The sequence below is a fragment of the Podarcis erhardii genome (assembly GCF_964252035.2).
Source record: "Podarcis erhardii genome assembly, chromosome: 12".
In the NCBI taxonomy this organism is placed as follows: Eukaryota; Metazoa; Chordata; class Lepidosauria; order Squamata; family Lacertidae; genus Podarcis; species Podarcis erhardii.
In genome coordinates, this window is record NC_138513.1 from 18,409,668 (window position 1) to 18,424,193 (window position 14,526).

At 42.7% G+C, this 14,526-nt stretch overlaps 1 protein-coding gene across 4 annotated transcripts in view; it reads right to left on the reverse strand.

The window, feature by feature from the left end:
- Nucleotides 1–14,526, reverse strand: part of KIAA1217 — a 356,312-nt gene that overhangs the window by 212,399 nt on the left and 129,387 nt on the right. The window contains exon 1 of one of the 4 annotated variants that reach the window (XM_081834626.1): nucleotides 11,017–11,138. The exons of the other annotated variants lie outside the window; for them this stretch is intronic. The gene's annotated coding sequence lies outside the window, so the exon portion shown is untranslated. Of the gene's footprint in view, nucleotides 1–11,016; nucleotides 11,139–14,526 lie in introns of those variants that run through there. 4 annotated transcript variants of the gene reach the window in all.

Here is a 14,526-nt window from a genome sequence, read left to right on the forward strand (position 1 = left end):
GCAGGATAAAAGGTGGCAACCTGCCACATAATTAATAAATACTACCACCAAATGCATGCAATACATAAACATTTTATTAACGTATTGAGGTTTTGAGTTCTGATAAGCATGACCGGGTTTTACTATAACAATTACATTTAAAACAACTCACAACGGCTCCCTTTCTTGATGATTATGATTATGTCACACACAAAAGCAACTCCTCAAGTTTATTTCTATACTGGGAAGCTGATGTTCCCTTTAACACTATTTAAATGTTGTTGCTTTTAAAAAAAAACGCATTTGGCCTTCTTTACACTTGAACGTAACATAAAGAAAAGCACAAACATTGTAACTCAACTGGACAGTTTTATTTCAAACAGAGCTCTTTATCCAATCTCTAGACACAATAAAAATTCCCCGCCCCCCACCCACCCAATGCTTCAACCCAACTTTTCCCTCTCCAATGTTCCTCCTGAAATGGACTGCCAGGTCTATTCACAAGGTGAAGAGGACTGCATTAAATGATTGACACAAGCAAAGTCATTCAACAAACACTTCAAGGGCTGCCACACAGAAAAGAGCAAAGACTTGTTCTCTTATGCCTCAGGGGTAGGGATGAGTGAATATGTCCATTTTGGTTTTTCATTTTTCCAATCTTGCGTTTGGTTTGCCACATCAGTTTTCTTTTCTTTCTTTTTTTCATTTTAGGAATCCCCATAAAATCCACCAGTGTTTTAGTGCGAATTTCATGCATTTTATTGCATCTTTGCATTCGACTGAACTCAGTAGAACTTGATTCGGAGTACGTATACACTGTTAGTCCAAGCTAACTTGAAAATTGTTTCTATCAAAACGAGATGCCTACTCACAATATCAAAACCATGGCATTCTGAAACGATTCTGAAACACTATGTAGCATGACAGCCTGTATTACGTTCAGAAATAAACAATTTATTCCTAAATCTCTTTCTAGTGGTATCCTCACTAGATAGTTTCAAATGATAAGAAGATAAAAAGTGTAGACTACTTCCAACAGGGTAATGGTACATCCAATAATCAAACATTTAAGCGTAGCTAGGGATGCAGGTGGCACTGTGGGTTAAACCACAGAGCCTAGGACTTGCCGATCAGAAGGTCGGCGGTTCGAATCCCCACGACAGGGTGAGTTCCCGTTGTTCGGTCCCAGCTCCTGCCAACCTAGTAGTTTGAAAGCACGTCAAAGTGCAAGTAAATAAATAGGTACTGCTCCAGCGGGAAGGTAAACGGCGTTTCCGTGCGCTGCTCTGGTTCGCCAGAAGTGGCTGTACGCCGGCTCCCTCGGCCAATAAAGCAAGATGAGCACCGCAACCCCAGAGTCGGCCACAACTGGACCTAATGGTCAGGGGACCCTTTACCTTTACCTTTACTGTCGTATTTTAAAGATACATTCTGATAGATTGTGGATTTACACATGTGTACTTTATCTTTTTCCCTTGTGAAAATGTGCACCCAACTGGTAATGTAAATAATTTATCCTGGATATAAACAAAAGGGAAAGACCTTAAAAGGGCAACCAGAAGACAGAAAACGGGGGGCGGGGTAGGAAGCAGAGAAGAAAAACAGTTAGCAGTGATGGGACAATGCCATTAAGTATCTAAAAATAGAGGGGGCTGTAGGAAGTTCCTTTGGGGGGGATGGATCTCCCATTGTCCTAAGATCCTGATGCGGCCAGTTAAGATGCATAAGGAGTTACAATCTTTAACACACCATTTCCTTCCTACTGTTCCTTAAAGCAAAGAAACTGATTAAACATCCTGCCACACACTACAAGCCCTTCCATAGCATTTGTTCCTTTTAAAACTGAGCAAGGTCATTTGTATGTTGAATTGCTGCTCTCTGCATGAATATGCCAAGATTGCAGCCCTGAATCAATAGCATTGCACGTGAGGATGTTGAAGCCAGCTGTGAAATCATAAAAAAAAACTTAACATACATCAGCTACACATTTATATTACAAATATTTGCACCTACTGAAAAATGTTTTTATTTCTAATTTTAGGTCATTGCATCCCCATTAGAGTAGCTGCGTGCTCATTTAAGACCTAATCATGTTCTTTTCTGCTTTACAATGAAGTGTGTTGGTTGGATTTTCATCACACACTGAATAGCAGTGATTTACACCAGGGTCTGCTGTTTCTACTCTCAGCCCCTCCTTTCCCACGTGGTAATTGCCACTACCATCTCCTTGGCAATAACAGGGTTTGGAAGTTCCTGCCCCACTTCATCATGGGACAGTGCTGTGAGGAGGAAATATCATTTCATTTTCAACTGACCATGGTTTGTTGTTATGTGTGGACCTGGAATTGTAGCTGATCTTAACTATGGCTTAGGGAAACAGGCCAACGCCAGAACCCACAATCTGAAGTTTGTCCTGGTTTGAACATAATGACAAAAGGCAACTAAAGTGGTACCTCGGGTTAAGTACTTAATTCGTTCTGGAGGTCTGTTCTTAACCTGAAACTGTTCTTAACCTGAAGCACCACTTTAGCTAATGGGGCCTCCCGCTGCCGGAGCCCGATTTCTGTTCTTATCCTGAAGCAAAGTTTTTAACCTGAAGCACTATTTCTGGGTTAGCGGAGTGTGTAACCTGAAGCGTATGTAACCCGAGGTACCACTGTACTTGGAAATGGAAATCAAAACTTCTGCCCTTCTCCTCACAGCTATACTGGAATTGTAGGGGAGAGGCACAGTTGTGAGCCCAAGGCTTGTTCATGAAATGTTAAACCCCAGTTTAGTGTTACATCTGAACACAGACAACATCAGCATGGGGGGGGGGGACAGAAGAAACTGCCTTGTGCGGAGTCAGATCATTGGTCCCTCTAACTCAGTACAGTGGTACCTCAGGTGAAGTACTTAATTCGTTCCGGAGGTCCGTTCTTAACCTGAAGCACCACTTTAGCTAATGGGGCCTCCTGCTGCTGCCACGGGAGCATGATTTCTGTTCTCATCCTGAAGCAAAGTTCCTAACCCGAGGTACTATTTCTGGGTTAGCAGAGTCTGTAACCTGAAGCGTATGTAACCCAAGGTACCACTGTACTGTTGACACTGACTGGCACTGGCTCTCCAGGTTTTCAGGCAGACCTCTTCCCAGTCATGCCAGGAGATGCCACGGTTTTAACCTGGACTTTCTGCATGCAAAGTATGTACTGAAGCTACAGCCCCTCCCCACAGCCATGGTCATGAGTTACAGGTGTACAGTACTTATTGTAACCATAATGCATGCTAACTATGAACCAGGTTTTGCAAACCCTGGCCACAATGAGATATCTGATGAGCATTAACATCTCAAACTGGACCAAGGAGTGCAATAACCTGTGCCAGAGAACATCAGTCACACTAAATAGAGGCACCAAGGCCGCAAGACTGCCATTAGCTTTCTTTTGCATTCTCATCATAATTTGGATCACTAGTCCTGACCTTCAACAGCTTATAAAAAAGAAAGCAAATGGACCTTGATCATTTAGGTACTTGCCCCTATTAACATGAAAGGAAAGAATAACTATTTCCCTCCAGCACTTTGAATCCAGTTAAAATTTTGCATTTATTTACTTTTTTTTTTTTTACATAAAATCTACGTCAAGGATTTTAACTGAAAAGCTTAAAAATACACTGCAAGATCCAAAGCACTGAAAATGCAACTTCCTGTGAGCACCCACTTTACTTTCTGAGCTGACAGTCCTCTAGTCACACCTATTTATGACCAGTTAGGTAACTCACTGGAAGAATGCCATTCATAAGAGTTTGCCAAGGAAAACGGGCAAAAATGGTTTGAAGCTGGGAATCTTCCAACAGCCACAAGCTATCAGATCAATGGACTTTAGTTTACAAGGTGCTAATGGAGATACATTACTGGACACTATTGAATTAATAATTAGGATAAATAAGTAACTCAAGAGTTAGCATAATTTACGGGGCTGACTGGTTTGTACTGGTAGCGTGAATGTCTGTTGTAAACAAACTGAAGGCACAAATCAAGGTTTCAGGAGCGCAGCCACATGAACCTCCGCAAGGATTCTCAAATCTCTGTTGAGTTTTTAATACTGTACAAAATGAAGTTACACACCTTCTGGGCTCCACAAATATTCAATTCATAGCTTTATTTGCTCTGGTGTTTGCCTCCTGTCTACCCCGTATAACAAACAATATATCCATCTGAATTTCCGGAGGAATGTGATAAGACTAAGAGTCTATATTGGAAAGGGAGTGGGAAATGTGCTCAGAACTATACCACTAACACCAAAAGCTGGATATACACAGCATACCCCAATTTTTGTCTCATCAAACCACATAAGCATGGTGTACAGCACCTATACTAATGTATAGTGTGCATATACTTACTAAACACAATTATGCTTATAGTTATATATAACACAGCATTTAAGTTGATTCACTCACTAAGTGCAAACATGTCCATTTCATTATGCGACATTACTAGGAGTAGAGCCTCAACTTTGGGAAACTGGACTAGAGGAAAAGTAGACTTTGGTCACAATCCAGAAAGGCAGCAATGAACAGCACACCCTGTGGTGAAAGGCCTGTCATTAGTGACACAAGTTCACCTGAGGGTTTTCCCTGGATTCTGTGATTTGCAGCTTTACTTCCCACCAAACTCCAAGTGGTTGAAGCCTGCAGCCCTTTCTCTCTGAAAAGGATAATCAATTCTGCTTCGGTAATACTGAGGAGTGACTTCAGTGGGCAGGCCAAAAATTGGAAGAAGAGGAGGAGGAGGAGGAGGAGGAGGAGGAGGAGGAGGAAGAGGAGGAAGAAGAAGAAGACAACGCCAATATTTTCAGCACAAAGTCACTGCTATGAACTGTAGTAAAACATTTCTTTCTTGCTGAAAAGGTCAATACATGGCACTGCTCAGGGTAGTCCATGCATGACACAGTTCAGCTAAAATTGATTAGTGTAATTTTATGAAAGAAACGTTCAATTATTATTGCACTGTATTTGGAGACTTTGACCCTGATTTATCCCAGAGTTGAAGCCCTGATAATCTATGTGCTAAGTTCATCCTGGTGGATAATAGAAAATTCTGCTCCATTTCCTCTGGGACTTCATGCTCATTAGTCACAGCATACCAATTAAAAGCTTTGTTAGAAAACCAGAGGAATGCGACACAGCACATGTACAGACCAGGAAGCTGCTTTCACATCCAGCACGGATGAGTGGCTTTGTATGGAACGCCAAGAATCACATTAGTAGGTCGTGTGCATCAGTGTGCAAGATCAACAAAAGAAGTGAATGGTTTTTTTTTTCCAGTCAGCACAACTCTTTTAAATTCTGACCACTATCAAGTAAAAGATCTTGCATTTCTCTCCAACAGTAATTTTAAAGTGAAAAAAGAGATAGGGATAATATATACATTCACACATGCAAACAAACTGCAACTTTAAAATGACCTCCCGAGAAACAAACATTTCTGATTGTCCAACAGCTACCCCAGCTGACAAAGGTGAAGTTGGGGTTAACGCCACAACATACTGCTTATGAGCTAAAACAACAACTATTTTGCATTGGATTATTGGCATTATAAGCCACTGTTAAGTGTTCCTGACAGTAATTCTTAATTAAGAAAATAATAGGATTCCGCGTCTGTGCTCTGATCGTGAAGCCAACTGACTCCATCTCAATCCAAAAACACCCAATGCGACTCAACAGACTTGCAATTTATTTAATGCAATGGGTTCTTATTAGAGATAAATTGCCCAGCCGCTATAGTAGCATGAATATCCATATATACATATACTGTAGATATATGTTTATGTCCAAGGATTCTCTTAGCATTCTTTCAGCATTTCTCAACTGTTAACCTGTTGCTTCCAAAAAGATTTCATTACTGCTTCCAATTCCCAGATTGCGCTAGTGCTGCCACAAAACTTAACTGCAAGCAATAATGCCCACCTTTCAACTTAAATATTCATTTCTGCAAATCAAGTGCAGTATAATGGCAATACTTTGGCACATATTCTGCATTACTGAAATATTATTCTCTAACATATTCCACTTGTGACACATATAATAACAAATCATGAAAATTGTCTTGTGGTGAATGCATGGAGAAATTGTGCACAGGAGGGTAAACTGTTGCTGCAGGGCTTAAACAGATGGGAAAGCAACAGTTTAATGGGCTAGAGATCAGAAATGTGGGTGGAATTTTTTCCCAGGGCTTTGTTTTTCTGTGGAAAATTATGTTCCATAAGTTCAACTGGTAACAATGAATGGATGTCAATCGCAAATCAGTATTAGGCAAGGTTGGCAGTTTAGAAGTTTTAGCTTTGGTGAAAATAAGCATGCTAAATTACTCACTCCAATTTTACCAATACAAATTGAAACTTTTCCAGTTCAATTTAAAAGCAACAACAACCCACATCACTCTTAGAGATGCTGATGATCTTCACTGAACTCAGGTTTGGAAGGAAACTTGAGGGCAAGTGTGTGGAACCTTTGACCCTTCAGATTTTGCTGAACCAGATTTTGATCATCCCTGGCCATTGGCTCTGTTTGCTAGGGCTGATGGCAGCTGAATTTGAGCAACATCTGGAGGACCAAAGAGTCCCAACATCTGCTTCAGCATCCTTCTCCCCTCAGCCTTCCTCCCACCCCTGCAAGCCATTCTACCAAACCTCCTATCCATTGCCTGTAGTGCTAGTTAACAAACAGCATACTGAGTCATCAGGGACCATAGGAGAGGCAGGACTCCTGCTCTTCTTTCTCTCCCTCACACACATACCTTCAAGGTAAGGAAAGAGAGTATTCTTGATGGGCTGGTGGGAGGCGGCAACATTTCCCCAAATACACAGATTGGCTTGGGAATTTTTGCCAAGTTTTTCTGGGGGTTTTCTTCTTCTGGGAGCTGCAGGAAATTGACAAGCCAGTCCAAAGAGAACTGAGTCCTAATATTCCGTTGTTGATGGTTAAGCTGCCTGTAGGGTAGGCCATAGCTGTGGGCAGTTGTACCCAAATCTAGACCTGGAAAATGTGTTCATTGAGAGCCAGAGTGGTGTAGTGATTAGTGTCAGACTAGTAGCTGGGAGGGGACGCGGGTGGCGCTGTGGGTTAAACCACAGAGCCTAGGACTTGCCGATCAGAAGGTTGGCAGTTCGAATCCCCGCAACCGGGTGAACTCCCGTTGCTCGGCCCCTGCTCCTGCCAACCTAGCAGTTCGAAAGCACATCAAAGTGCAAGTAGATAAATAGGTACCACTCCGGCGGGAAGGTAAACAGCATTTCCGTGCACTGCTCTGGTTCACGAGAAGTGGCTTAGTCATGCTGGCCACATGACTCAGAAGCTGTATGCCGGCACCCTTGGCCAATAAAGCGAGATGAACACCGCAACCCCAGAGTCGGCCACGACTGCACCTAATGGTCAGGGGTCCCTTTACCCTTTACTGTACACAAGTACAATAAATATCCTAACATATCTCTCTCCGGGGCTTCAGAATAATAATAACAATTTATTTATACCCCACCCATCTGGCTGGGTTTCCCCAGCCACTCTGGGCAGCTTCCAACAAAACACTAAAATACAATAACCTATTAAACATTAAAAGCCTGAAAATTTGGGCTGGAAGAGTTAAGATAATGGAGCCTCAAAAGCAGGAAGTGGAAAATGTTGCTCTGCTGACCAGGCAAGGCCTCCTTTGCACCCAACCTGGCCACAGTTCAGAAACATTGCAGTGCCTGCACACTACATTCCTGCCTGCACCCAGAGAGGACTCTGAGACTTCACCACACAGCCCCAGCTAGCACACTTGCCCAGGAGTAGCTGAAAGTTGTGGCGCCTTCCAGTTGTTGAGAACTACTACTATAATATCCTTGACCACTCACTGGCCACACTGACTGGGACCAGGGCTTCGTTTCAGCCAGTTTGTGGCAGTATACTCTACCACCACCTCTTTCTCCTCCCTGCATTGAGGAATCTGCCCTGCATATGCTTTCCTAGGCAGCAAACAAAGCCTGCATGCTGAGTTTACTGCCTGGGAAATAGATCCCGCCCACTTGCTGAATTAGCAAATCACGAGTGAGCAAAGGGGCAGGCCTCCAGGGGGCACGCAATCCATGGCTTTGCTCTGCAGCCACTTTCCATCTGAACTGCTGGATCGTTTTCCCCCCTCGTGGTGTATTGCTTCTGGTTTTACAGGGGCAGCAAGGCGCGTGGCTCCCAGCTCCAATCAGTGGGTATGTGGGCTGGTGATGGTGTGCATTGAAGTCCAAAACAACTGGACTGAAGAACACCAGGGTGGGGGAAGCTGTTCTAGCAAGAATGCATAAAATAAAAATAGCAGCCAAAGAACAGAAACTTATGTGCAGCTCCTGCATGTGCATGCTACCCAGTTCAGTTCAATGCTGGGATGTCTCCACCTGTGCAAGCATGCTCAGAGATGTCCTGGACACTGAAGTTAATGTAAAAGGCATTCCATGCAGAAGTATGGATTACACATCTTTTAGCTTCAGCAGGGCACAATTGGTAAGAAATTCCTCATTAATATCTCTCAATCCTCCAGTTCATCTTGTGAGTTCAAGCAAACACTGAACAGAGCTTTCCAAAGTTACGTTATTTGCCCTTGGAAAAGGGCCATAAGACCCAAAACGCATCAGAGATTTTATAGAAGCAGGAAGAATATCTTCAGGCTTGACTGAACAGTGTGGATTAGTAATAAAGGCTACATTTCCTCATATTTGTGTACCACAGCTGTTTTCTACAGACAGGGCTTATGTGCCTTGGCTCAGCTAAACCTTATCATGGGAGCTATAGCTTCTGCCTGCAAATCAGTGCCCCCACCAGAACAGAAGGCTGTGTGGCCCAATGTACATCCTTATTATGTGCCATTTCACCTTTCCAATTTTTCAGCTTTTTCAAAGCTTTCTTACTCAAAGACTCCTCCTATTCGGTAAGCACAAAGGGCTCAAATCAGTTTTTTCTTATATTGGTCTATAATGCATATGTAAAACCGACATTGGTATGGATGTGTGTTTTATCTCAGTTCCCTTTGACATTCTGTCCTTTGTTAACAACAGTCGCAGGTTGCAGAAAGCACATGAGAAAGAAGCTAAAGGACCTTTTGATCATTTTGGCTATTTTCCTCGGAAAAGGCTTAAACCAAGGGAAAACCACCACCCAGGAAGTTGCTGGACAACAATTCCTACCAGCCCCAGGCAGAATGTGAAAGGGACCGGGATGATGCAAGTTTGAGTCCAGCAACATCTGAAAAACGCCATGTTGGCTACCACTAGCCTAAACATGCCATACACTGAGCCAATTCCATGCTGAGGTGTTAAGGAATTTCCCCTGCACTGCAAAGCAAAGTCTGGCTCTTATCAGTATAGTAGGAATGTTGCCTTTGGTTAGTGACATTGGCTGGGGCCAATGGACCCTTCCCCTTCCAACGCAAAGGGCACTTTCAGGGTGGGGGTGTCCAATGTCTGACAGTATAGGGAGTAATGGGTTAAACTCCACGTACTCCATGGTTTCAGTCCAGCTGCCCACCTCCAGTTGCTATTGTTAAAGAGGAAACAGATACCTTCCATGCATGCATGAATGTAATATCATGTCTGTTTGGACCCTGACAGAAAGGACAACTGCCCTGGAAATACTAAGGGAGGGATTGTTTTATTGCTTTGGGGGTAGGCTGCCTTCTTTAAAATTAGAGCAGTAGGAAGTGCTCTGCTTGGGGTTAGGGGGCAATGGTTTGCTACTAGGTTAGTGTCCTTTTCAGGTCTATGCCCTGGCCTTGGCACAAATCTATTCCTGAAGGCATTCATATGAAATCATACCCGGCAACTTCCTTTCATTGCCAAGTCATTAAAAAATTTTTAAAAATCAAGGTAACCATAATTATAAGCTCTAAAAACCACATGCTTTATGTAAGAGTGCATATTTTCTTAATTTTCAGTTGTCATCCGTCCAGCTGCCCACCCAAATCACACCTACCTTTCTCGCATACCCTTTTAAGTAGATAGTCTTATTGAAACCACCTTTCATTATTTTAGTGGCACACCAAGTGCTGAAGTGAATACTTTATTAGATTAAAACAAGCAATGTTTGATTTATTTTAGTGTGTTAATCAGAGGCAGTAACTTTTCAGTTTTTCAGGATTGTACCCACCCATAGGAAAACTGGATTCCATCATCACTTTCAGGAGACTTTACTGTCTCAAAAATACAGGTGTGAATCAGCACTCAACTGGTTCCATGGCTCATTTCAGCCAAAACTTTAAAATCATCAATGCTGGAGCTGGGTGTGTATGCAACAAATACTGTTTTAAAACTTCATTTTTGTGAGCCCCTTCTTTGAAACTGTATATAAAAGTATGAAAATGGTTTTCTTGAATCATCTTTTTTCTTTTTCTTTACTCTTTCCAGTTCTGAGAAAGAAACTACAGGCAAACAAAACAAAACATGGTAACACAAGTACCTTGTTCAATGCATTACGTTCAAAGACTGTGCTTTCTACTGTTTCAAACCATTTGTGGGATAATTGTTTTGACTTATTTCACACATTAAGCAAAATGCCACAAATTGGTTTTTCATTTTTTTCATGACATTTGAACCTGTAGTCTTTAGCACCGCAAAGCAATATGCAACCACCTTAATTATTAAAATGTGACTGTTTGTATACATATTTGTAAGCAGGAAATGGTAATTAAGAATTCAAATATAGTTACGGGTAACAAACCAAAACTTTAATTATAGTCGTATTGTAGAAAGGGCACAAAATTTTCACAGAGTGCATAAAACACTTTTTCTGCATGCAAAAACCCTAGCCACGTAATTTTGTGCCAAAGTAAAAACTGTGTATTTAAAAAACTTACTTACAGTTTTGTTGTTAAAGTAAACCAGATTTTTTTGTTCCCGTTAAAATAAGCCAGAATTAGCAGAGTAATGTAAAGCATCCAGTAACAGCCTTGCTCTGCTCCTTGGGGATGTAGAGGAATCGTTTCAACATCTTCAAGAGTTTCCTTTTTCAGCATACCAAAAATGTAGCCACACTTACTCTTTTTAAAGGGCCCTCGAGTGTTGATTGTTAAGATTTCTTCTTTTCAGTGTTATATGGCTGAATATTCACTCCAGTCGAATCACTGTGTTCCTTTTATCGGCAGTGACATTTATCATCGCCCTGCTTAGGTTATGTTACTGCTACATGCAGATATTTGAATCAGAATGAGACAGTTCTCTTAAGTTGTTGTACATTAAAGGAAAACATGTGGAGGATTTCCTGCTGAGAGTTCCCAGCAGAGGCACAAATTCAAGGGTGTGTGGAAACTACTTGTCAAAGCTTTCTCTTCATTTGCATCAACAGTATGCATCTGAGCAATGAGAGGATGAATTTGTTGCTGCTGCTCTTCAAGATAGCCCTCTAATACATCTCCCATTCCCCTAAGCAACCTTCAGCTCATAGGAGCAACTCAACAACCCAGCAGAGCAGACAGGGCTCCTTTGCCTTCTGTTACCAAGTAGTGGAACGCTGTTTCTGGAATATCACTGCAGACCAAGAGAAACTAATGCATAGGTGAAGATACAAATGCCAAAACAACTAGTGTCTCAGCTGACCTAGCCTCTTCTCTCTTAATCCACTTCAGGTCAGTCACACGCATGAAACCAGCATCTGGAAAATTATTTATTGAAATAAGTGTATTATGGGTAAGCGCCACAATACATTTCTGCTTCCTGGCTCTACATTTTTTATTTGGTAAACTAAAGATACCAGTTGCTTTGCCATCAAGGAACATTTTAGAAAATGAAAGTAACTTTCATCCACCAGGACTAGTTTTGCAGATGAAATAATCGCGGTATTTTAGTATAAATCACATTTTCTGTGATTTACTTTGTGTTATGTGCATATTCTGCCTATGCTAGATGCTCAAGGCACTTCAGAATAAAGCTATCATTATAAACATTGCAAACGACACAACACAGGCCCAATATTAAAATGCACACAGCAGATACACCCACTCTATCTCTGTCCTTCACAAATTTATTTGCAAGGTCTGAACGTTCGGTTGAATATTCATGTTCAGCTGTACACACGTAGAAGCCCCCTTCAGATCTTCCTGCTCAACACAGGAAGGCTGGGAATGGAATGGGCATACCTGGTTTGCCTGCCTCTTTTTCATCCCCAATTTGATATTTACACATTATTTCTGAATGCCTGAAGAGGCCTAGAATGCTCTCCCCCGGCTCCTGCCATATACTTGGTCTGGATCAAGCTTGACTATAAAGTTTCAAGAGTAAAGGACTGCTCTGTGAGAAGGTAAAGATCTTCCAGGTTCCTGCTGTTGGAAGGAATCACATTTAGAAAAGGAACGTGCTACCTTAGATCCTGAATGTAACAAACCTTCCATCAAGGATTTCCTTGATACATCTACGGTGTATTAATAATCTCTTCATTTTATGTCTTGTAACAACCTAATATTTTTCACAGGAGTCCTGAAACCAAATAATTATGTGAGAAAGTCAGACCACATTTCATTATTAAACAGTAAGATTGGAGTCCTTGGGATTTGATAAGAGGGGAATGGGGGAGAGCTCAGGCCGCCAAAAGCCCAAGCAACACAAACACAAATAAACAGCACCTAAAATTTATTGCTTCTTACATGTTCAGTTGAAGCCATTTTCAGGGCAAGGGGAAGATGGAGAGGATATCTGTCATATAATCCAAAGGTTTAATATTATGGAAAATGCTTTCCTTCCTCATGTATCTGAGATAGAGTGGCCAATTTTAAATGTATATATAATAAGGGAGTGAACAGAGGGAGAAGTGGAGGAAAGTACAGAATGCATAAGAGAAGGACTCAGAAAAAAAATCTAGATCCATTTTTAGGAGGAGTGAGAAAGGGGGACCCTGACCCTGTTGATTCTCTTTGATGTCTTAGCAGCTTTCAACAACATCAACTTTAGTGGTCTTCTGTCTCAGCTGAGTATCTGGGGACACTGTAATGTGGTGGTCCCCCCCCCCCCTCTGCTTCGGTGGTCAACTCCAGAAAGTGATTATTGAGGAGCACTGCTTAGCTGCATGGGTTCTCCAGCATGGAGACCCGCAAGAGTCAGATCTGGCCCCCACATTGCTTAACCTACATATGAAAATGTTGAGGGGGGGGGTCATACGGAGTTTTGGAGTGCATTGTCATCAGTAGGCTGATGACAGGCGGCTCTATTTCTCCTTTTCATTTTCTGCAGGTGAGGCAGTAGATGTGCTGGATTGTGATCATGGACAGCTTGAAAGGCAAAACAAAACAAAACAAAAACCACCTGAGACTTAATCCAGACAAAACTGAGATGCTGCTAGTGGGTGGTTCCTCTGTTGAGCTGAGTGGTGTGAAGCCTGCTCTAGATGGGGTCACACTCCCTCTGAAGGAGCAAGTTCATAGCTTGGGGTTTTTCCTGGCTCCTTTACTGTCACTTAATGCACAGGTGGCATTGAGGGCAGAGAGTGCCTTGCAGCAGTTTAGCCTGTTGGTCAGGGGCAGAATTATTGGCATACACTGTATTAGGGCCCGGTGCAGCTGAGGGCCCTCCCCGCAAGTTATTAGCATGTATACTGTTAACTGAAAGGATAGCTTTGAAACATGAACAATTGCCGCTGTTGAATTCTAGTATTTTAGTTTGTTGTGCTGTTTCCACTAGAAGTGTGCTGAGTCTCCGCCTCCGCATCTGTCCCAAGGATCCAATTAGGAGGGCCCTAGCAGGATGACTGAGAGGCTACCCACCCTGTCTTTAAAGGTAAAGGTAAAGGGACCCCTGACCATTAGGTCCAGTCGTGGCTGACTTTGGGGTTGCGGCGCTCATCTCTCTTTATTGGCCGAGGGAACCGGCGTACAGCTTCCGGGTCATGTGGCCAGCATGACTAAGCTGCTTCTGGCGAACCAGAGCAGCGCACGGAAACGTCGTTTACCTTCCCGCCGGAGCAATACCTATTTATCTATTTGCACTTTGACGTGCTTTCGAACTGCTAGGTTGGCAGGAGCAGGGACTGAGCAACGGGAGCTCACCCCATCATGGGGATTCGAACCACCGACCTTCTGATCGGCAAGCCTAGGCTCTGTGGTTTAACCCACAGCACCACCCTGTCTTTATCCAGTTGCAAATAACTTCAAGGCAGGTCTATTGCTTAATTTGGGTCAAATACCCTAATTAAACATACAGCTTCTCCCTCCCCCCCCCCTCACTGACAGCAGCGGATCAAATTCTGCAGGGGCTTCTCTGCACCACACAGGCTCAGTGCCTCTGCTCAACAGGTGTTCAGTGTTATGGCTGCTGCTTTGTAAGAGATCCAGTATGGTGTAGCAGTTAGAGTGTTTGACTAAGATGTGAGAGACCGAGGTTCAACTCCTTACACAGACACAAAGCTTGCTGGGTGACTTTGGCCCAGTCACTCACTCTCGGACTAATCTACTTCACAGGGTTGTTTTGAGGATAGGAATGGCTAGAGGTAAGTATGCCACCCTGGAACCTCCAATCTTTCCGTAGTGGACCCCAGGTCTCCTGCTCCTTCCTACCATTCTCA